The sequence below is a fragment of the Lycorma delicatula genome, chromosome 6 (assembly GCF_047948215.1).
Source record: "Lycorma delicatula isolate Av1 chromosome 6, ASM4794821v1, whole genome shotgun sequence".
Lineage (NCBI taxonomy): Eukaryota > Metazoa > Arthropoda > Insecta > Hemiptera > Fulgoridae > Lycorma > Lycorma delicatula.
In genome coordinates, this window is record NC_134460.1 from 46,146,788 (window position 1) to 46,172,879 (window position 26,092).

The 26,092-nt window shown below is 29.5% G+C and overlaps 1 pseudogene; it reads right to left on the reverse strand.

The window, feature by feature from the left end:
* LOC142326855 (low-density lipoprotein receptor-related protein 2-like) overlaps positions 1-26,092 on the reverse strand; it is a 56,382-nt pseudogene that overhangs the window by 13,788 nt on the left and 16,502 nt on the right.

Genomic DNA, 26,092 nt, shown 5'->3' on the forward strand with positions numbered 1-26,092 from the left:
ACAAAATCTACAACACTTAAAACATCTCTGAGCATCAATGTATTCCTTGACTCTCCATGAAAAGAGATGCATAAACAACAACAAGAGAGAGTGGCGACAAACTTTTTAAATAGAGTACACCCAAATTTGAATACACTATGATATCTTTGGGCATCATGTCTACCAGTTTTGAACAAAAACTTGCATTCAGATTTGAATGTCACCTCAACCAAGTCTGTGATTTGCTCCCGTATAAGACACAACTTCCTCAGACAGGCAACAATCTATATCATAGGCAATGACTCAAGGCCTGATCAACCTTTTCTGATCTACCTTGACCTCCAACTATTTACTAACGATAGATTCTGAAACGAATAACCGCCTGTCATCCGCTACGACAACCAGACCTTTCCTACTGTCCTTTATGTTCATAATTTTTAAATTTGACCTTTTATCCTGAAGAGCAGCCTAAATTTCCTCTAAAATTTCTTTAACTGTTTTTGTGGAGCCCTCTTTCCTGTTTAGGAAGATGACCTCTGGCTGCTTACGGGCTGAGCTAGCCTCCTGCTTGCCTTTAAGCACCTCAGTGTAGCGTTTCTGCTCCGCCCTAATAGGCACAGGTGCTGATACAAAGATGAAAACTGCCTCTTAACCTCCTTAACTTCAGTTGGCTTAGAAGTAAGTGCCTCAAATCTAACACCAAAGCAGAGAACATTGCCTTAAACTCATTAAGCCGTGGGATGACTTATCTGCGAACTGCTGCAGAGGCGCTTCATTTTATTTTTATATTTGCTGTTATCAACTGCTACAGTTGTTTTTATGAGGCTTTATACAATACTATACAAAAAAGCCATAACAGGAGCCAAACCTTAACCCAAAATATCATTACTGGTATCTCAACCAACCGAATCATAATGGCTGACAAAATGCCATTAAATGCCAGCAATATGCAATTTATTAAGCATCCGAAGGGAAATATGATCCAACATAGTTTGACTTGTAGTGATCTATGCAAACCAGTTAATGTTGATTTATCAGGTCCAATGTTACTGAAAACCAAACACAAACTTCTTACTATGGATAAAAATATTACATTTACACCTGACCAATTAAAACTAAACACACACACACACACACACACACACACACACACACACACACACACACACACACACACACCCAAACATGCACACACACACACACATACACACAGAGAGAGAGTGTGAGATATATATATAGAGAGAGAGAGAGTGAGAGAGAGAAATAAAGAATTATGGAATTCAATAAAAATTTGAACATCAAGAAGAATTACTTTTAACTCTGTCAGATAAAACTGAATTGGGCAATCCTGTCTTGAAATATTGAAAAGAAAACTGTTAGAATTTTACAATAAAATTTAATAGTTACTGAAATATTAAACAATTCTGTTGTATCATAATATAGGATATAAAGAACAATCATTTAAATTGAATATTTGTGGAGGACATTTAGAAACATTAGTATGAAATGGCTAACTGGAAATGGAATATCTCTGAATTCAGTTATTAACTCGGATACTTCCTTTGAAACTATTTGCTCTGTCATTTAGCAACAAACCCCTCAATATACTATATTATTATTATTATACTATATTCTATAATATAGTATATTAAGATAAAAAACTTGGTCTGTTAGATCTCATAAGCATAATTGTAGTATGTTGGTGAGCTGACAGGACTACAAAAACAGCATAGACAGTTATTTGCTACAATTTTTTTTCTCTCAAGAATAAGAAACTTCCCATGTCTGGCTTACTAAGGAAAATTAATAGTAAAATGGTGTTTCCAACTGTCTTTTTTATTAGGATATCAGTAAATAAATAATAAACATTTCATTATTATTATTATTATTATTATTTATAATTTATTCTCTTGAATGGGATATGTACTGTTAAAATAATAGTTTTTAATTTACGTTTAAAATATGTTAAAAAAGTTAAAACAGTTGTAACATCACGCGCTGAAACAGTTATGCCCTTGCAATTGTATTTCCGCTTACACTCAAAGATTATGAAAATCTTAGTGCCACTTCCTTTAGGTCCCCTATTCTGCCAGTAATAGTTGTTAGGCCAGTAATATGCAGCTTATCATGAAACTGATTGTTGAGTAATTGAAATTGAAACATCAGCTTTTAAACAAAAGATTAAATATATGTTAAGAATCATTAATAAGTAAATAAAGAAATCAGGGAAAATTTTTTTTATAGAAATTAAATTACCTATAAAATTCACATTATCCATGTTGTGGTCACAGCTGGTTATAATAATATATATCCGTGCTTAAATGTGGGTAATTCTATCCTGGCATTTGGGAAAATCTTACTGCAAATGCTTTGTATCGATCTTACGCTAATTATTCTTGTTTTTTGATGGCTTTCAATATTTTGTATTTTGAAATTGTTAATTTTAATTAACAAACACGGTAAAATATTCCATTTTTTGACTAGCTGCACAATTATAAAGGTTTCGGTTTATTCAGAATGTAATTGTGCAAAAATAGGTAAAAAACTTTTGCTGTAGAAAATTAATGTAAATGATAAATAAATCGTTTATTTTCAAATGAACAAGTCCATGAGGGAACCTCAGCTTCTCCCAATTGCTCTCAAAATGAACAAATTACAGAGCCACATTTGTTAGAAAAGACATGTATTTGTGACTGAAATACTTAAGAGGATGAAGATTATGTACCATCTTCAAATGTAAGATTTGATAAGGTATAAGAGAAAGGTATTAATTAAAACAGTTATTGAACAGCAAGGTCAAAAATGATAGAGAAAATTGAACAGTAGACTTGCAATATTAGCAAACAGAAATACTTAGCTTGTGAAAGCAATCAAATAAAAAAGGCAAAGAAGTGGCTGCAAAAGAAATTAAGTCTCCGTATATGTGTAAAATGAACCGTTATAAAAAAATTACTGAATTACAACGGAAGGCTTACTGGGATTCAAAAAAGGGTCACAACTTAAAAACAGAGATCACTGCATTCTATATTGAAGTAAGACTATAAAAAGATGTATAGGTATGGATGGTACAAAACCAAAAGAAAATTCTTGTTATTATAGTTTAACAAAGAGGATGGCATACACCTGCTATGAAAACACCAGAGGAAATAATTCAAAATGTTATTCAAAACACAAGTAATTATTTTTAATGAAAAATTTAGTTTAGAATACTTTTCTGCTATTTTATCATTTTTTATTATTAATTTTCAATGTTTTGTGAATTTTTATTGTACAGTAGATAATATTACTTCTGAGGAAATTATATTTTTTCATTCTTTGTAAATTTTTGTTGAATGTCCTTAAAATAATGTTGTATTACACCTTTTTTGTATGAGCAAAATAATTTTATAATAATAATAATAATTAGTCTTTTAAAATTACCATTGCAACAGTGTTACTATATTTTACAATATTTTTGTTTATTGGATGGAACAACCAGGAGGTTGTGTTGCATTAATATTTATCTTTTATGAATGGTATTTTTTAATAAAATATTTTATTTAATTAATCTGTTTTGTTATTAATAAAAGTCGACATGATTAAAATTTTATATGTTTTCTGTTTACATTATTTACATCGCGATCCGAGAGGTAACCCACTTTAATCTTCTCTGGTGGAACAGGGGAGATTGAATGTTGGTATAAGAGACAGTGTCGGTTCTTCCGTTCCGTTCTGCGGTTTCATTATACGTTTCACTTCAATCAATGGTGGCAAAGCTCATCAACTATTTCAGTGATATCTATATCTAAAAGGTCTCGACAAAAAACTACACCCCGGCTCATATTTAACGTTTTGTGGCTTTCTGCACTTATATTTATACCACCCATATTACGGAGACGTAAGATAGATCGACTCTGTTCATCGTTGAATGTTTCGAACAGAATCGATCCGTCACGTAATTTCCTGATATTCTTCGGGGAGCCACTTGCACCTGTTATAGTTTTGTTTATTAAGAAAGGTGAAACCTGTTGGAGGGAGTCATCTTCCTGACTATTTCAGAGAACAACGAATCTAATATTTTTGGAATTCAAGTCTAAAGATTTGCAGTTCTCTCCAGTAGGACTTTTATCCTCGTCAGACAAAGCTGATCGAGGTTTCTTCACAAGGCTAGATTTGGTGGTTTTTTCAATATTGAAACGGAAATTTTGGTCCCATGAGTACCGGTGAAAAATGGACCACTCCAGCAGAGTGCACGCGTACTGGAGCTAGAGCTAAGTACAACTGGGTTCGCCCTGATGCCCAGAGGACATCGTTCAAGACTCACTACGTGGAGCCATTCACCCATAGGCACGATTTGTTCCCACCTTGGGTTACGGTTGCTTTTCGTAAGATGTCGCAACATCACCGAGTATAAATGTAAGAAATATCAGTGTAGGATGTTGTTGTGTAATTGTGTAGGTGTGTATGTTGTAATTTATGTAGTGTTCTTGGCGTATTATATGTGTATAATGTAAAGTGTTCTGGAGCTCACTGTATAGTGGGAAGAAAAGCTGCAGAGGCAGGCCCGTGGGGACGCCAACCCCCAAAGTCTTAAAAAATAAGACTCCCCGTCGGGGATTTTTAGACCATTGTTGGTATGTGAAACGTAAACAAACTTTTCGTGAAACGACTTTCTGTTGTGTGTTACAGAAATGAGTGATACTAATTATGTGCAACATTGTGCAAACAAGTTTTGTACTAAACTCTGTGAGAATAGTCTTAAAACTTTTTCAAAATTGCAAAGGGCGTATGGAGATGACGCTCTGTCACAAGCCCAAGATTTTAGGTAGTTATAGCATTTTCAGATGACCGGGAATCAATTGCGGACGATCTTTGTTCTGGAAGAACAAAGATTGTTCTTCAAGTCAAAAAGTGACGACAATGTTGAGCAAATCAGTGACTTGATACGGTACGACCGATGATTAACTGTCAGAATGATTCCAGAACAATTGAATTTGAACCATACCATAGTCCATCAAATTTTCACAAACGAATTACACATGAAAAAATTTATGCAATTTGGTCCCAAGAAGACTCACTGTTGAACTGAAAAATAACAGAGTGGAAGTGTGCCGCCATCTTCTAGGGCGAATTGAAACTGATCCAGATTTTCTAAAAAATGTTATTATGGTGATGAATCTCTGATATTTGATTATGACCCAGAAACAAAACACCAGAGCAAGGAGTGGCACACTTCAAACTCACCACATCCCAAAAAAGCAAAAATGAGTAAATCAAAAATCAAAATCATTTTAATTTATTTTGATAGTAATGGCATTGTCCATAAGGAGTTTTTGCTTACATGACAGACTGTAAATCAAAATGTTTACTGAGAAATTCTTAAAAGATTGCAGAAAAGAGTTGACACCAACCATCAAAGACAACTGGATGCTACATCATGACAATGCACCTTGTCACACTGCACTCTGAATTAATGAGATTTTGGCAAAGAAACATATTCCTGTAGTTAGTTCCTCGACTACCTTATTAACCTGACTTGAGTCCCTGCGACTTTTTCCTGTTCCTGACTTTAAAAAAACACCTCAATGGACACAATTTTGGAACAGTAGAAAACAAAAAAATATGTAACCGACCATCTGAAGAATATTCTGGTTTCTGAGTTCCCAACACTGCTATGATGAGCGGGAAAACCGTTTGAAATGGCTTCCCAAGGGAGCTATTTTGATCACCTTCAAAATAGTCCGTGTACAACTAACTGGATTGTAAATAAAAAGTTTTTCTGAACCAGTCCCATTACTTAATTTACTGACCTCATATGTATTTTGTTTTTATTTCATAACCAAATTTTTATAAGTTTTTTAAGCTATATGAAATATATTTTTTAGATCATCTATTATTTATATTTAACCTTGTTTAATGCTTTTCCCCTATTTCAGTCTATTCTGCGCTGCTAATGGAGTATTTGTTTTTAAATACTCCAAACTTAGTGTTTGTTTAGAGTTTTTACCTTCTCCTAGAGCTTTCTATAAAGAAATCAAGCATTATTTTTAAAAAAATATTTTTTGGTAATATACATGTTACTGTAGCATACCTCCATCAAAGCGCTTCCCTGCACTTTTTTCCACTGTGATAATCTTCCTGGTACTCTGTGTACCAAGATTTCTCTGATTGTTTAAAAATGGCAGTCTTTCAAAACTGATTCAATTTTGTAAAAGTGAAAAAATCTACAGAGGCAAGTTTCTCAGATAAAAGGATGGTGGAATGTATTTTACTGAAAACTCAAAACAGGTTAAGCATCCATGACCTGCTGCTGTGTTACTGTTAAAATTCTCTCTAGTATATTAAACTTCATGGTCAATTTCCTGATGGACATCTGAAATGTGAAGATTATCAACAAATTCTTGGTGCTGGAACAACTTCTATACTGTTCCTTGGATAAGAGGATAATTTCCCCCCTCTGCAATGATTGTGCTATAGTTTCATGTCATGCTACATCTCACCTGTTATAACTTTTAAAAAGAAAAAATTCATATTAACAAAAAAAAGAGTAAAAATCATATACCAGTTTCATACCATCAGAGGACAAATAAGTTTCATGGATATTTAAAAAAAATCTTTTCATCATACAAAAATTAATTTTTAACTATTTTATAGATACGAGTCAGTAATTTAAGAAAAAACATTGCATTTATAATCCATAAATATATACTTACTCCAATTGGACAGGACCATTGCTAGAGAAAGTAGGAGAACCAAATTCTACATTTGTACCTTGTCTAAAGGAAACGCTTTGTGAATTAGTTAGGCCGCCTAAGCCAGTTCCTTTCCCACTGTAAACAGAAAATAATTGTTAATTGTAGAAAAAAATGCTATGCGTGCTATTGATGAAATTAATTTTTGTTGAAACAATTTCTTAAGTTACTAATTTTTTTGTAACAACTACATCAGAATAACACCTGTGACTATGGCATTATTTTTTACATAGAGTATGTTATTCTCAGTAATAACCAAAGTTAAATATTGAATACAACAAAAAATATTAATTCCAGATAAAATAATTAAAATATTCTTTACTAGCTTTGTTACATGAAAGAAAATTACTTCTCCATTCTAGATCATTGTACTTTTTGAACATTGTACTCAAATAACACAACTATTGAAGCAATTTAAAATTTAAAAGCAAGTAACCAGATAAATTTAAATACCTTTGTAAACTGTAATGCATATATTAGACAACTATTAATGCACAAATAACAACTAACTTCTTACTGACTTCTGACTTCTTACTTTTATTACTTCTTAATAATTTCTGCTGCCATCTTACTTATTAAAAATATTTAAAATATTTCAGTATAGACATCCTAAAATAATCTAGATACATCACTGGTCAGTTGGTAAAGAAGTTAGCATTTTGTTGATCATCTACTCTAACAGGTATTCTAATATTTGTTTTTTTTTTAAGCTAAAAGTGTTTTTATTGATTGAGAAAATATGAGAAATAGAAAGTAGCACTTTTTCAAAATATTGAACACTTACAGAATATTGAGGAAATGCTGTAAAGGAAATAAACAACAAAACAAATGTTTCCTAACGTACTCAAATAACACCCAACTTTTACAGCAATAATAATGAACCAGATATATTAAAATACCTTTGTAAATTGTAATGCATACATCAGACAAGTATATAATGAAAGAGTAGTAGCGAGGAGACTTTCTCATTAATGAGAAAAGTTTTGAAAACTAATAGTTAAAATCCATCTCTCAGAAGATAAATTACATAGAATATATTTACACTGTTACAATTGTCTTCTTACAGGGCTTGATGTCCATATTATTTATAATTTGGTTGTATTCAGGATGGGTGGATAAAGTGACAAATGAAGAGGTATTGCGGCAAATAGATGAAGAAAGAAGCATTTGGAAAAATATAGTTAAAAGAAGAGACAGACTTATAGGCCATATAATAAGGCATCCTGGAATAGTCCCTTTAATATTGGAAGGACAGGTAAAAGGGAAAAATTGTGTACGCAGGCCACGTTTGGAATATGTAAAACAAATTGTTAGGGATGTAGGATGTAGAGGGTATACTGAAATGAAACGACTAGCACTAGATAGGGAATCATGGAGAGCTGCATCAAACCAGTCAAATGACTGAAGACAAAAAAGACAAAAAAAAATTCAGTTTAATTAACATCACTCCTTGTAGAATGACTGGTCTGTAATTGGAAAAGAACAACTAATTACCTGCATTTTACATTAATGACTTGTTACAAAGTAGAGTAATCACAAAATAAAGAAATAAAAGTACTTCATTTTTAAAAATATAATTCCGCATTATATAATACATAATTAAACCAGTAACTCAATTTCAGTTAAATAAAATTTATTGAATACAGTGTTTAATTTTATGTACACATAGTTTAATGCATATAACACTCCGAAAAATAAGTTCCTTTCACTGTTGTAATAATTTTTTGCAATTCTTTAAAATGCTAAAGTCAAGTAACACATTTTGAAAGTATTACCTTTTACTTGGTAGGTGAGCCATTCAGCTATCATTTGTATCGTGATTTATGTAGCTAACCTGACTGATTATTAAGTTTCATACTACAGTAATACATTTGATGTATTTCAAATGGATTGAGTAAGGAAAACCAAACAAGTTTATATTTTCTTTTTGGTAAGCCCTATTTCAAGATACCTTAAAAATCTCCAGAATGTTGACTATTTTTATAAAAACGTTTTTTGACACAGGCGTGTTTACTATTAAATTAATTAAATTGTGTCCTCAAATGCCTTTTTTTTTTGGTTCAACAGCAAATCTAATTTATTTTAGGAACGTGATATTAAAATCTTATCTTGCCACTTTCAGAACCTGCTGCCCCTTGGCGCATCCATAGAGTATGCAGAAATACAGCCACCTCATCCCTTACTTTTTAATAATTTATTTACATAAATATGTACTCTGAAAAGTAGAGGGGTAAACGATTTTATTTGTAGTTTTAATTAGCGATGTATATTTACAGATTAAAAAAAAACTGAGATGGAAAACTAAGACAGAATGAAAATTATTATTAATATAAATTGTAGGAAACACTAAATAGTTATTTACTAATAGTTAAAATAAAAATTAATGAAAACTTACAACGGCCTCTTTCTTATAACAATATAAATAGCAGCTGCAGCAAGAACAACTAACAGCAATGTTAAAGGTATTAGAAGAGCAGCCATATTTCCAAGTGTAGGTACTCTGGCACGCTGTATATAAATATCACAAAACTGTCCTCTGAATTCTGGAAAGCAGTTACAATACAAATCTCCATTTTTATCTTCTTCACAATAACCATTTTGACACTTGCATATACGTGGTGCATGTAATGGTGGCTCTGAAGCTGAAAAAATTAAAACAAATTAGCTGCTGAAACACTATAAACACGTTATCATTACTTAGCTATTTATAACATTACAATCTAATAAAGAAAGATTCAAAAGAAATAAAGATAATTTTTTTATTTTTGTTAATAGATTAGCAGATCTTCATCACATTTTATTATTACTACTTAAGAAACCCTCTATTTATAAAAATTTTTTTTTAACTCTCATTTATTTCTTTAATTGTAATAAATATTCACAGCTGCAATCAGCACATATGGTCATTAGCCACTAGTAAGTACATCAAGAAATTAAATATCTGTGATAGAACTTAAACCTTATACTTAAATAATCTTCAGTTTCAATGAAACATCCCAGGTGTTGCAAAATCATCAGTTTGTAAAGGATAGAGTTTATATTATTTCATACTCTAATTTCATAATTACTTATCAAAGTTTAGATAGTGTATTAATAATACTTTTTTGTATTATAATGGTATTATAATGGATTGTCCAGCATCCATTTCTACCCTGTGCATTAACAGAGATCTCTAAATTTTGATGAGTAATAGTAATACTAACTGTTCGTCCATTAATGTTTGAACATTACTTACTTGTTCCCATAAATACATTAATATTTTATATAAAATACTAATACATATATTACTGAAAGTAATAACTAGAAAGGAAAAACAATAAAAAAAATTTTTTAAAATTAAGGAACAACTAAAGTAATTAGAGGAAATTTAATCACTCCAATTTGCTACCTTTCCTTTCAATCTTTTTCATTCTTAAGCACTTTTGGTGGGTTAACAACCAGAAGTTATTTAACAACAAAATAATGCTGCATACTGTAGATTAACTAATATAGACATTAACGTGAGAAATACTGAGAAAATAATTTCAGAAGTAGATAAAACAATTTGGTAAGAAGTGACACATTAAGACAAAAAAAACTGTTTTTCTAAAGTGAAATTGAAATGAAAACTGTAAAGATGGATGTGTAGTTGTATTATTTATTACCTTTGTTAAAATTATAATACTGTTTTAATGTAAATCAGAAAAATACCTCAGTTTATTAAAAATAGGCTATTACACTTCAATTGTCATTCTTAATATACTGCTGATCTATTTAAAGGAAAGGATCCTCCCACCAATTTAATATAAACTAAAATATTTTATTTCTCATAACCATAGTTTTTACCTCTCACTCAGTTAAAAAATGTGAATTTTCTGCATCTTTATTATGCATTTAATAAATGAGTTCAATAATTTTTATTAATATCTTCTAAATTGCTATGTTTTGAATTTAACAGATTATTTAATATCTTTACTTATTATTAAATTACTTTCCAATATATTTAATATTTTGATGCATTTGCATTTTAACCAGTTAATTTTATTTTGTGATTTGTGTAGGTGATTTATGTAATTTATACAGACAAATGCTAATGTTTCCATTTTTATTCATCAAGTAGCACCCAACACATTCCTGTGTTATCTTTATAATAATATCTTGTACCAATTAGAAAAAAAAAATTTATTAACATTTCTGACCGTGCATTAAAAATAGGTGAAAAATTATATAAGTAGTACTGAATAAGAATAAAAACTAATATAAGAGTAATTTATTTTTTCCTGTTTACAAAAATATTTAACATTTTATAAAACAATTGAAATTTTTTCCATTTTAAAATTAAATTTCTTAATGTTATACAGATTAAAAAGATATTAAATATAAAATTTCACAACGGTAGTTTTCGTTAAATGTTTAACAAAATTATGATTATAATAACAAAGACAGTGTCCTGAAAAGGTTGTCATAAAATTAAAAATGAAATAAGTAGAAATATATTATTATAGGAAACAATTAAACTAAAAATTCTTACGAGCATCACACTCTGATAGAAGTTGACTGTTCTGTGTATCAGGACAACTGCATCTATGACCTCCAGGTACAATCAAACATAAATGGGTACATGGACTATTAAAACACGGGTCACTCAGTGAAGTATTGTAATGATTTCTGTGGTATACTGTGGTTTAACTACAGATATAACTATTTTTTAAGTAATATTTAATAAGCCAGAGATTTAAGTCCATTTAGTTTATCAATTCTTGTTGCTTATTATCAATAATAACATATCATCAGTTGTTAGTTAGCATTGTTGGTTCTATGGTTGTAAAACCAGCAGCATATATTTCTCAAAATTTTGATTAACCACCAAGACATACTATTTACATGTAAAAAAATATTGAGTGAATATAATTAATATTATTGAAAATACATTACTGAGCAGAAAATAATTGTCTTGTTATCAAAATTCAACCATTTAATAATTTTTCACTGAGATGTGGCAGTGAAAACAATAATAAAGCTTATTGTTTATGTTTAATTTATTTAATTGTATGATCATTACTGTCTTAAAAAATAAAAAAAGTAAAAAAATAAAAATTAACATGAAACCTAATGAGTAGAGCGGCTTGACATTTTGATGTTACTTTCTTCCAAATAAAAACAACATAAGGCTGTATTATAATTTTTCAACAGATCTTTTATATATTAAAACTGCTCATCAATTAATAAAAAGTTTAAACAATTGTAATGACAAACAGAAGCAAATTACATAAAAAAAATTTCTAAAAAAAACTTTTTTTAAAACAGATTAACTTATTATGAAAGAAAGTTACAAAAACACTTTGAACTAATTATTTTAAAAGCACTTTATATGCACTTTTGTTTTGTTTATCATTATAATCGACCATCAAATGCTCATAAAGTGAATAGCCTGAGCATTTGCAGAAAACGAAAGTAAATATCAATTGGCAGCAGGTTATAAATTGTACTCACTACTTGAGTACTTCACTACTTGAGTAATTATTTTTATATTTTTAGAAATGAAAATACTACTATTTCTGTAAATAATCACTATTATACTCTATAAAATTCCCTGGTCAACATTTATAGATATCTAAAGACAAACAACACAGATTTTTTTTTGATAAGATCTTAACACGTTTAATAATATTCTTACTTTTAACACCTGTAGGATTAATAAGGTTTCTAACTAATACAACTGCTAAACCTTGACCAAATTTATCCTGTTAACCTACTTCTCCTAGGTCTCTATTTGTCCAGTACAAGTTGTTTTCAAACACATCTAACGACAATGGATGATGAAGTTTTTCTGTAATAAAAATGTTTAAATAAGTTATAAATAAAATTGCATACTGATAAAATTAAAATGACTTGAAATTAAAATTAAAATTAAATTTTATTTATTTAAATTAAATTAAATTAAAATTTTTAATTTTTCTTTCACAGAAATGTTTTAACTTTTGAAACAAGCTTATGAAGATACTGCATTGGTTTGTACACAATGTTACAAATGGTTTTCACAATTTAAAAGTGTTGTCAGTCGATTGAAGATGACCCTCAACCAGAAAGGCCTTCAAATTCACCTGATAACACCCGCGTTCAGAAAATCAATGATCTGGTGCGTGCAAATAGCCGCTCGAGTGTCGGAGAACTTGCAGCAAAGTTTGTTCCTTGTTTGATGGCCGACAGCAGAAAGAACATTGAGTGGATGTTTGTTGGTGGACTTCTTGGACAAGCCGATGATGATCAAACGTTCATGAAAGGATCATAATGGGAGACAAAAGCTGGGTTTACGACTATGACCAAGACAAAAGTTCTATAATCACAACGGTCGCCAAACGATCTCCACGCCCCACGAAAGCATGCAGTCTTGATCTGATGTCAAAGTGATGCTTTCTGTTTTTCTTGATTTTAATGGAATTGTGCATTTGAATTCTTGCCTCAAGTTGAAACAGTGAACCGTGCATGGGTGTGTACTACCAACGCATTTTACAATGGTTACATGAAAAAATCCACAAAAAGAGACCAGAGTTATGGTGACACAACTCATGTTACCTTTACCATGACAATGAGCTTGCATACTCAGCTTTGTCAATTTGTCAGCTTTGTGCCAAGAATCAGACAATTGTCCTTCCTCAGCTTCCCTACTCGGCAGGCCTGGCTCCTTATGATTTATTTCTTATTTTTGAAATTAAAATCAGCAATGAAAGGATGCCATTTTAAACTATTGATGACAAAGCAAATTTGTCACAGATCTTAAAGGCCATTTCAAATGAGGCTACAAAGAACTGCTTTGTGAAGTGGAAATACTGCTGGGAAAAGCGAATAGGGGAGGGGCATACTTTGAAAGGGACAAGGACCAATAATCTGTAAAATTAAGAATAGATTAAAAAAAATAAAGTTCACTTATTTTATGAACAGACCTCATATGTAAACCTACACTTGCTTCTACCTCCTAGTATACCTCAGTTTTGAATTATAAAAAGTATTCCGGTATCCTTCAGTTTTGAAAATTTTTTAAATTTAAACAAAATTTAATATACTATTGAAATAGTTTTATGTGAGAAAATAGTAAATTTAGAAGGAATGACAGAAATTCTTAATAAATAATTGTTAATTAATTGCACCTTGACCATGAATGTGCTCATATATTTTAGCAAGCTCTCCCTCTATTAATCATGAGACCTTGCTGATTGTAAGGGGACTTGAGTGCTCAGTGATATACAGTAACTGGACTGAAGATGCAACCACATTGGAGAGGTATCTGTTGAGAGCCAGACTAATCAATGATTCCTGTAAGAGGGCAGTAGTTGCAGTAGTTGAAAAGGTGTTGTTCAGAAGGACTTAAATGGCCATATCAACAAAATCACTAAATTTTTTGAGTACTGCACAGTTGAAAGCAATGGAAAACTACAGCTGTTTTAGCTTCCAAGCAAATGTAGTAGGAATTACAATTAGTAAGGTTCGGTAGGAAGAGGAAAACAACAACTTTGGTCAGGTTTAGAATAACAACTCAGCATCAAATAAAGGGTAAGCAGAAGTGGGTTTTGTAATGAACAAGAAGCCAGGGAAGGGAGTAGACTATTTCAAAAAGCTTAGGATAGAATCATTAAAATAACGATTAAATCAAAACCTAAGCCCCGATTGTTGATGTCTATATGCGTACAAGTGCCCATGATGATGATGATGATGATGAGGTAGTGTGTGTGTACGAAGAAATTGATGAAGCAATTAAACACATAAAAGGGAATGAAAATTTAATAATAGTTGGAGATTGGAATGCAATCATCGGAAAAGGCAAGGAAGGAAATATTGTGGATGAATATGGACTGGGCAAAAGGAATGAAAGAGAGCACCAAATTATTGAGTTTTGCCTGAAGTATGATTAAGTAATTGCCAACACCCAATTTAAAAATCATAATAGAAGAATACACTCATGGAAAAACCCTGGTGCTACTGCAAGTTATCAGATAGATTATATCATGGTTAAACAAAGATTTATAAATCAACTCGACTGCAAAGCATATTCTGGAGCAGACATTAATAATGACCATAATTTAGTGATAATGAATTGTAGACTGGGGTTTAAAAACCTGAAGAAAAAAATGTCAGGTGAATCGGTGGAATTTAGAGAAACTTGAGGAATATGATGTAAAGAAGATTTTTGAAGAGGATATCACAATAGGTCTGAGTAAAAACGATAAAGTAGAAATATAGAAGAAGAATATAGAGGGAGAATGTTAAAAAGGAATTTCTTAAATCAGCAGAAGTAAACTTAGGCGGAACAAAGCAAACTGGTAGAAAACATTGGATATCAGAGAATGTATTGCAGATGATGGATGAACGCAGAAAGTATAGGGAATTCCATTTTAATTCAACAAATGATCAGTTAATCACTATTTTTGATTTTGAAGATATTTGGTGTATGATAACTAACCACCTTGTATGGCCAAAAATAGACTTACCACATGCACGGATAAGCCCGGACAGTCCTGGTTTATTAGTTCTGTCCAGAATAATGTCTGGGGTTTGAGAATTTTATGACTGGGAAGGGTTTTTTTAAATTTTAGGCCTATATGTTCAACATTGTGTTTTTAAACATTGTCTTACGACTGTGCATCTCTCAGCTGACCTTGGAGCAAGCGCTGACGTCGATTTTGATGGAGGTGTGGCTACCGGTCTCACCTATTTTACTTAGTCATTTGGCAATACAACAGGGGCAAGGTGTTTATGTTGTTTCTGTGTGTGAAGTAAGTCGTCTACATGTTTTTGATCATTTTACTTCTATTCGTTTTTGTCTCATCACTTAGCAATGAGCAAAAGAAAATGTGTGTTGAGGAAAAGTTGGTTAGTTATACAGCTGATAACACTAAAAGTGATTTTGGTGGTCTGAAGAGAAGAGGAAATGAAAATGTGTTCTGAAAAGTTCAAAATGATTTAGATAGACCTATGTTAGGAATTGGTTATTCAGTCCACATTGTATAAAATTCAGTGAAAGCAGACACCACTGATTCCATCTACTAATGTGAAACCTGGTCTACATGAACAGCTAAATGTATCATTTAGATTTGTACATAGGTGCAAACAGTGATGAGCTCCATGAGCACATTCATCATAATCTGAAATCAATGAGAGCAAATTTCTTTAAACGATTCCATTACATACACCAAATAAAAAAGTGTAGACTATTATTATTCAGCCCAAGATTTAGAAATTATAAAATGTCCATTAAATTTTAAGAAACTAAAGAAAAAACTGGGAAAAAAAGAGATGGAATAACATATAAGAAATTAAAAATGCTAAGTAAAAAGGAAGACTGATTAAACGCAAAAGAAATGATGTAAAAAAAAATCCCTTTTGGCAAATCGGAAGGCAGAGGTAGATATCACCAGTGCTAAGTAAGGGATAAAAAAGTTTCCACCTTAAAGTTAAGAAAAACTTCAAATTTACTCAATACAACAATAGTTGCATGTGAAAAAAGGTTCACATGTTTAGCATACAAGTCCCATCGCCTTAGAATTCCAGCAACATTTCGGTCATCCCTTGCTGTAAGGGTTAGAAATATTAAACATTGTTTCAGACAAAAGTTTTAGGTAATGTTGAGAGGATTAAGAAACACTTTAAACTGATTTGATACTGTGCCTATTAAGGGAGATATGATTCTTTGTCTTCAAACCCCTATTTTTTCCACCCCCTGGGCCAATGCTTGGTGATATCAAAAAACTTTACTTAGATAAGTTTTAGGAACTTATCCAAAGAATAATAGGAACTTTAAGAAAGTTATAGTGATATTTTGTTTTTTTAAAAAGCCTCCAACTCCACTACCATAATCCGATTTTGCTCATTAACACATTCAACCAAAATTTTATATATATAAATGTATATATAAACCTTTGAGCTGATGAAGAATTGAGGTCTGGGGGATGTGAAACGTGAAGATAGTCAAAATTTTTCAGAAGTCAAATTATGGTACCTATTTCAATAGGTAGCTTTCTTATGAAATCTAGCTAAATGAGAATAGCAGGTAACATAGTTGTAGTTACCATAAAAATTTTGCTCAAATTAAACTAAAATGTTATATCAAAGGTCTAGATAAAAGACTACGTTACAGAAAGAATAAATAGTTAATAGATGAAAGAAATACAGAGGATTGTATAGAAAATTTATGAGACTGGACTAGTAATCACAGATCTCAAATAAAGCATTATTTTTACTTTGTCAAAGAAAACAGAAGCAGATAACTGTAGAACTTCCACATTAGAAGAAACTTCTTATCTGAATTACTGCTAAATAATGGGTGTCTGAAAAAGGACTTTGGGGTTATAAGAATGAAATAATTTTTATTTTCTAGCACTCAATACATTTTTATATATAATCTTAAAGTGATAACAATGTTCTAGTTTGCCCATTCTCCATCAGATAGCAACTGCATTATATTGTTGCACAGGCTAAGCTGTACTGAACTCAGGCTTCAGTACGAATATATGACCATAAGAGAAAGCACACTATGTATAGTGGTTCACAGAAACAAAATTACTGATGGTCTGATTACTAAAAATATTCTTAGAAAGAATGACAATTTCTCCTTTGTTCTTCCACTGTCCGCCATTTTGTTATTTTTATATAATAATTTATATCTCAAGTTCGAATGAATAGATGAATCACATTAATATTTGGTAAGTATCTTGTTAATAAAGTTTTAAAATTAGCAAAAAATCAGGACTTAAATACCTTTGCAAATTACAAAATGGCAGCCATGTTTATTTTTCAATCCGTTATATCTCTATAAATAATAGTTTTATCAAAATTTATGTTATTCCCTAAAATATTAAGCCTTTTATTTTTGAAAGTCGGTTAACAAATAGCTGAATTATGGCAGAAAATTGATGTTATTATGTGTCTATTTTTGTGTCCTCCACTTTATGTTCAATTTCATGAAATATTAATTGTTTTTATTTATTCTTAATTCTAGTTTGTAAATTAGTATCGAATTAAGTAACAATTTTCTCCCAATAATAGACCTAATAATTATGACACAAAATTATAACATTAATTTTCTCCCATAATTTGACTATTTGTGAACCGATTTTCAAAAATAAAATCTTATTTTGTTCAAAATAAAAGGCTTAATATTTTAGGATAACATAAATTTAGATAAAACTAATATTTGTGTAGATATAACAGATTGAAAAATAAACATGGCTGCCATTTTGTAATTTGCAAAGTCCTGATTTTTTGCTAATTTTAAAACTTTATTCCCAAGACACTTACCACATATTAATCTGATTCATCTATCTGAACTTGAGATATACATTATTATATAACAGTAACAAAATGGCGGACAGTGGGAGAACGAAGGAGAAATTGGCATTTTTCCTAATATCTTTTGTTTAGTTTTACAAGTAGAATCCAAAAAAGTATAGCCATATAGGCAGCCCACCATTTTAGAAACACTGTATATGTGGTGTGAACAGTTTTTGGAAACCAGAGGCAGTTTGAAAGGACATTCACCAGGTAGGTCTAAAGAAAGTACCGAAAACATTTCATGTTGATGGATTCATGAATTACCATAATTGTCGAGTATGGTATTCAAGGTAAATACAGGTCAAGCTACATTAAGAGGTAAAAACTTTGTACTTTGTTCTTGTAATAAATATATAGTAGAACACATGCACATGTAATTCTAAGTGTAATAAAGTAAATTTAATTTAAAACCGCAACATTCTTTTTCAAACACCAAGTATGTGAACTAAATATTAATATATTTTTTACAATGTTACAGCCAGAAATAGCAGAGTCTAGAACATAAAATTGGTGGCCTAAATATAAATTGTCAATTTTAATAATCCAATAAACACGATTACGATACACCATAAGTATTATCTGTAAAACTTGAAAGATCTCTACTCTAGGTTATGGGTATTCAGGATATCAGTATTAATAGTAGACTGCTTACTGATCAAAGTACACTTTTTCTTTATTACAGTTATAATTAATTTATAATTTAAACGGTATTAAAAACACATAATTTTAGACACCAAAAGTTTTGTATAGTATTACTACAATTATTTTGCTGTAATAGCATTGATGACAAATCTTGACACTACCAAACAGTCAAAGGTTTGTTTTCTATGCTAGCATTCCCAATGTTCAACACAGTATAGGTCTAAAAGTAGTAGAAAAAATATAAATAAATAATATATTTTTTATTTACCATCGCATTTTATCCAATCTAATGGATGGATAGTAAAACCACGATAACAACCACAAATAAAACCTTTGGTTACATTTCTACAATAATGCTCACAACCACCATATGTTCCATCGCTTGGACATACCTCTCCATAATCTGTAAATAAAATTCAAAAGTAAATTAAAAATGGTGAACAAGTAGAATTTAACATAGCTAACAATAAATTAAAAAATAACCTGCACAGAAATAGGATTTCAAGTAAAAAATAATATTGTTATTTTTCTGTGGGATTTAAAAATGTACATTCGGTAATTATTTATGAATAACTACCTCAAATATTTTCCAAAATTACTATACAGTTTATTCCCACTCTGAATAATACATTTCAGGTGGTTTTAAAATTTGTTTCCAATGTTTTATTGACAAATTAACACCAAAGCTAACATTATATCCATTGAAATGCACATTCCAATGCTATAGTTATTTTATAACATGCATATTAATACTTCATAAGAATCAATACGTGTTTCTATGAAGAACTGATCTATGAAAAACTGCTATCTACAATAAATTAGTAAAAGTGTTAAATTAAGTAGTTGGGAAGACATTTGAACAGTAGTACACATTTATAACTTACTAAAAACTTCTGTTGGTAAAGATTAAAGAATTTTGACAGTAAAATTATACAGCTTATTTTACAGAATACAAATTATAATACGACTAATATGTTTTTTTTAGTTTTTTTAACATGTTTTCTATGGTTTTTAGTAATGTTAAAAAGTATGAATAAGTATCCAACAGTAAAGAACATATCAATAGAGCAATATGTAATACATACCGTACAGTAGTGTTTTAATAGTGGTAAAGTTAACCATGCATATTAATGGGAAGATTTTTATTAAAAAATATGTAATTAGGGGATTGGACTTTATAACTAATTTTCTTAATTCAAGTGAAATGTAACAGAAATTAAATAAATTGTGATAAGGCAAATAATAATAACAGTTCAGTAAATAATACTTACGACATCCTTTCTCATCAGAATTATCAGCACAATTATCAGCATAGTTACAAACAAGATTATCAGGAATGCATTTACCATTATCACACTGGAATTGATTTTCAGCACATACTGGTATCTGAACTGGTAATTGGCAAAGCGTATGATTATTTTCATCACTAGCACCACCACAATCATCTTTACCATCACAAATAACTTCTAATGATACACAATGACCATTTTCACACTGATATCTACCTCAAGCTGAACAGCTGACAACAGTTGCTAAAAAAAAAAAATACAAGTTAATTATCATATAATCTATTTTTAAAAACAATTAAGACTTTTTGTTTCAAAAAAAAATATCTACAAATATTGGTACAGTATAACATAATTTTGAGTTCTATAAAATGTAATTATATATTAATTATATTTTCATAGTTATAACAGATTATTTTTTAAACTAATGTATCTTTTCAAGTAAAAACTGATTAAATTTTCTGATATATAATAATTGTTTTCCAATATTATTGTATTTAATGAAAATGCAATTAAATTTTTACATCAGTTTTTGAACAAATGAGTCTATAATGAAAAATTTATAGATTTTTGCAAGATATTTTGATAAAAATCATTGTTTTTTTAATCAAAAATTTAATTATGTTTAATAATTTTATGTACCTATTTACAGATATAAATGTGATTTCTAGTTAATATTTTATTTTGTAGTTTGCATCATTAAGATAGTAAGGTTTAGGGTCATACTTATTTTATTTGTACAACTGAGGTTTTTTCACCTCTAAAATATACAATTTTTTCATAAACCAAGAGCTGTTTAAAATCACACACATGCATATTTTCTTATAAACAATTTTTATTACACTTTGAAGCATAAATAAGCATCTTTTGTGTTTTGCAGTTTTGTCTACTAGAGCTTTTTATTTTAATTTTCATTATAATTAAGCATACATTTTTATTAAATATGTTAATTTTTTTTAATTTAATTAAAACTGTCATTTTTATTTAATTTAGCAAAAGAATTTCATCTGGTGAAAATTCATTTTTTTTCAAGTTGGTTCCACCCTTTAACCCAATTTTTACCCCTTCCTACAAAAACTAAATTAATTATATAATATGCACATTGTTGTGTTACTGAATTAAGAATTCAAGATGCGAGAATTAATGATCCCACCATTCAATTTTCAAAGATATCCTTCAAACTACTTTTCTCCAAGGTACTCTTTTGGAGGAATGGTGGAGCTGAAGTGGTATCAGTATAGTAAATGAAAATTCCTTTGTTTTCCCCTACAATAACACAATACATTGGGAAAATGTTTTTTTAAATTAATAATGGTGAAGTGATTATAGGTATTATTCCAAATATTTTTACAATTTCTTCCTAGACAACAATAGCAAAAGTATTCTCTTGGTTAAAGTTTCTTGAAGTGGAGGAAAGAATCATGTGAAAAGAGAATCTGAAGATAATATAAAAAGCAATACTCGCAATAAAATAACACAATTTTTTTTCAAAGATGTATTGTTTAACGTATATAAAAAAGGATTTATTCCAAAAGTTGAAGTTAATTGCCATGTCATACCTACACTTTTGTTTTGTAATGACAACATTTTCTACTAATACAATTTTTTAAATTAATAATCTATTGTTTAACATTTTATAATTAATTGTTGACATTGACATTAATATTAATTAACTAATTAAAAACATCCAGTTTAGGTTTTTAATGATTTTTTTTTTTGTTTTTTAAGTTCACATATATTTTGAATGTAAGTGGAGATTTTTGCATTTAGTTATTATTAGTCTGAAATATTAATACTACATTTTAAATAATCTAAAAAATGGAGTTTTTGAAACAAACTAAAATTAAAAATTATTTTATTATGTATAAGTAATTATTTTAAGTAAGAAATAATAAGGGAGAAAGTTTTGAGTTAATTCCATACAATTGGATATTGGTGTTAATATTATTTTGTGCTTTTTAATGCGATATTTAAAGCAAATTTCACTTTTATTTAACAAATTTGTAATATTTAATTCACTTCTAGATCACTTTTAGATTGTAATATGCAGTTTAAATGAATTTTTAGTTTATTCTCAACAGACATATCATCTGTTCTCAAGATGTTAGTGACAATATAAATATATACAGAGGTGAACCTAAAAAACTTGTTTTTTGAAGTTGGTTATGAACCAAGGAAAAGTAAAAAAAATAAATAAATAATTATAGTAAATGTTATTGTTACTTTAGGAATAAATAAATATTTCAATAAATAAAAATCTCTCTTACAGCATATAGCAGAATTTTCATCAGAATCATCACCACAATCATCCATTCCATCACATTTATCTTCATGTTCAATACATATTTTATTAGCGCACTCAAATTTATTTTCTGGACAGTATCTGCCATTAGGGAATCTTGGTGGACATTTCATTTCATCACTCATATCACGACAATCAACATCTCCATCACAACGGAAGTAAGATGCAATACAAATGACCACTGTTACATTGGAATGTTCCATTCTGCAAAAAATGTATATATTATAACAAAAATTATAAAGAAAACAGTTTAATAAATAACTAAGTAAGTGTAGCACTATTCTGTTGACACATAAAATTAATACTTTTTTGATTTTAAAATGTGTCAAACTTATAAAAAAAAAATTGTTTCTTAAATTCAAATAAGAAACTAGATATAAAAAACTGTCATTAATAGCAAATTTCAGACCAGCCCAAACAAAAATCTATATCAGAGCTACTTTAGTTAGCAAAATAACTGTATACGCAATGAAATTGTTAACTTTAACACAGCTGATATTTTGTATACTGTAGTAAAAACTGAGACTAAAACAAAATATTATGCTTCAATAAAATATGTTATTATAACAAAAATTATAAAGAAAACAGTTTAATAAATAACTAAGTAAGTGTAGCACTATTCTGTTGACACATAAAATTAATACTTTTTTGATTTTAAAATGTGTCAAACTTATAGAAAAAAAAAATTTTTCTTAAATTCAAATAAGAAACTAGATATAAAAAAACTGTCATTAATAGCAAATTTCAGACCAGCCCAAACAAAAATCTATATCAGAGATACTTTAGTTAGCAAAATAACTGTATACGCAATGAAATTGATAACTTTAACACAGCTGATATTTTGTATACTGTAGTAAAAACTGCGACTAAAACAAAATATTATGCTTCAATAAAATATGTTATGTACAACAAACTGACTGAAAAAAACAAATACAAATTTAATAATTCCATTACTTTATTAAAGAAACTAAAATAAAGAGCACTCACTTTGCATTTGAAATTGCCACAGTTCTTTTCATCAGAATTGTCACCACAATCATCATCATGATCACAACGCCAGTGATTTGGAATGCATTTAGAATTATTACACTGAAATTCAGATTCAGAACATGATCTGCACTGAAATTCAGATTCAGAACATGATCTGTAACCAAGTTTACTACACATTTCTTCTTGTTCATCAGAGAAATCACCACAATCATTTTCAAAATCACATAACCACCTCCTGCAAACAAAAAAAAAATGATTAACACTCTTTATGATTGTTTTAGAATTATAGTTACGCAAATAATGATATTTAAGTCAAAATTATTTTTTTTTTAAATGTACAAAATATTATTTAAACCTTTTCGGGACTTTGTTGTAAAATAATGTTTTTAAATTTTGTCCAGTTTTATTTTAATTTCAATTGGATAAACCAATGTTCATTATTTTAATTTGTCAGTTTTTCTATTACTTTAAGAGTAGACTAGTTATTTAGTCAGCCGCTTTGTTTCTTTGCTCATTTTTTGGTAATCAATAATTTAGTAAATATTTATTTTTATTCTATGCATTCTTTTGTCATTCTCATATTTTATAAGTTATTATTATTATTATTGGTTATTATACTTTTTTTATAATTATAAATGGCAAAAAATATTATTTTATTTTTGCTTTTTTCTGGTAGAACAACATAACTATTTTTTAAATAGCTTAGTTTTATGTTTTTTTAAAAAAATGTAAAACTTAATACCCACTTAAAGGTAAATCGTAATACTTACTTCGGTATGCATCTATTATTATTACATTTGAAATCAGTATCTAAACATTTAGGACAGTTTTCAGGTAGTTCATCACTTGCATCTCTACAATCATCTTTACCATCACAGAACAACCATTTTGGTATACAACGATAGTTCGATCTGCCAGGACATCTCTGCCAGCCATTTGTACAATTCCGTTGTCTGAAAAAGAAAACATACATAATAATGATCATTGAAATAAAATGGAAAAATATCAAAATTTAAGTTAAAAATAATCTACAAAAAAATTTATGCTTAATATAATAAAAATACATTCAATATTTGTAGTATCAAAAATTGAATATAATTGTAGTTTGATATGAAAATTGCTTCATTTTAATGAATATCTCTATTTTTTTATTTTTTTAGGTGCACAGTCCATTCTGTGTATTACTTAACTAATTCTTAAAAATCAATATATATATAGTTGCAATAAAATACAAATATAATTTATGTATTTTATTATATAAATTATATATAATATGATTAAATACAAAAATGCCTGTTATAATATGCAAAAAAACAACTTACCGACACATATATGCTGGTTCATCAGAATCATCTCCACAGTCATTATCAAAATCACACATCCACAATTTAGGAATGCAACGGCCATTCTTACATGAGAATTCTGTTTCTGTATCACATGCCCTATTGTCTGCAAAATATAAAACAAATAGAGTACTTTAGTTATAGATAAATATAAAAAAAACTTAAGACAACATTGAGTAATATATTTTTATATTAACAATTAACATATTTAAGTAGAATTTTAAAATAGCTTGTCAATATATAAAGAAAATCTCTAAATATTTAATTTAAATTAAAAGTGCTGGTGAATTGTTCTTAGAATATATTAATTCCAACCCTACTAATTGAATATTAACAAGTTGTAATTTGTTGGCTTATATATACGATTTTTAGTTGATTGATTAGCATAGAACACAATATTTAATCCTGTGACTGAGTTTGACATGCAAAAATAGGAGATAGAGTTTGAGATCAATATCTACAAAACTCAAAAAATAATTTTGTAATTATATATAATATACTTACAGCAAATTTCAGGGTCTTCATCAGAACCGTCTTTACAATCAGGATCGCCATCACACTTCCAAGCATTAAGTATACAACGACCGTTAGATTTACATTTGAATTCTAATTCAGGGCAAGTTAAATTACAGAATTTTTCATCTGAATTATCCCCACAGTCATTATTTCCATCACAAATAGTAGCAGATGGGGTGCATCGCCAGAATGCCAGAACAAACCGTCAGAATACTGGAATCATAAACCTTTTGATGAAACTAACTTACAAGCTGATTGTTCAAGTGAACTTCGCTATGTATCTACTTCATTTGCGGTAACCACAAATTTGTCAGATTTATCAGACTCATTTTCGTCTTTACAAAAAATGATAAATACGCTTTCTTATTGTATAAGATTTTAAAAAATTGTGAAAACTAAAGATAATAGTATTAATAGAGATGTCTTATCAGTTAAGGAAAAGGAATCTACTTTGTTACGTTGTATCATACATACCCAAAACATTAATTTTCAAACTGAAATCAAGAAATTGACCACCAAGTCAAGCATCTCCAAAGATAGTAAATTGTATTCGTTACATCCATTCCTAGACAGCACGAACTGCTTAAGAGTAGGAGAAAGATTGCAACTATCTCAATTGAATTTTGATGGCAAGCATCCGATTATTCTTCCACCCAAATCCAATCTAACTAAATTAATAGTCATAAACGAGCATTTGAGAATGTTACATGCAGGACCTCAATTGGTTCATTCTCAATTACGTGAGAGGTACTGGATAATAAATGGTAAAAATGTCATCAGATCAATTTTGCACAAGTGCCTATTATGCTTCCGGTTTAAGGCAAAACAGTCACAACAATTAATGGGTCAATTGCCGAGCCATCGCACTCGGGTAACATACAAACCATTTATGAACTCTGGTATAGATTACGCCGGACCTCTGACAATTCGGCATGGTGGGCGTAATTCAAAGATAAAAACAAAATGTTATGTCGCTCTATTTATTTGTCTTTCTACAAA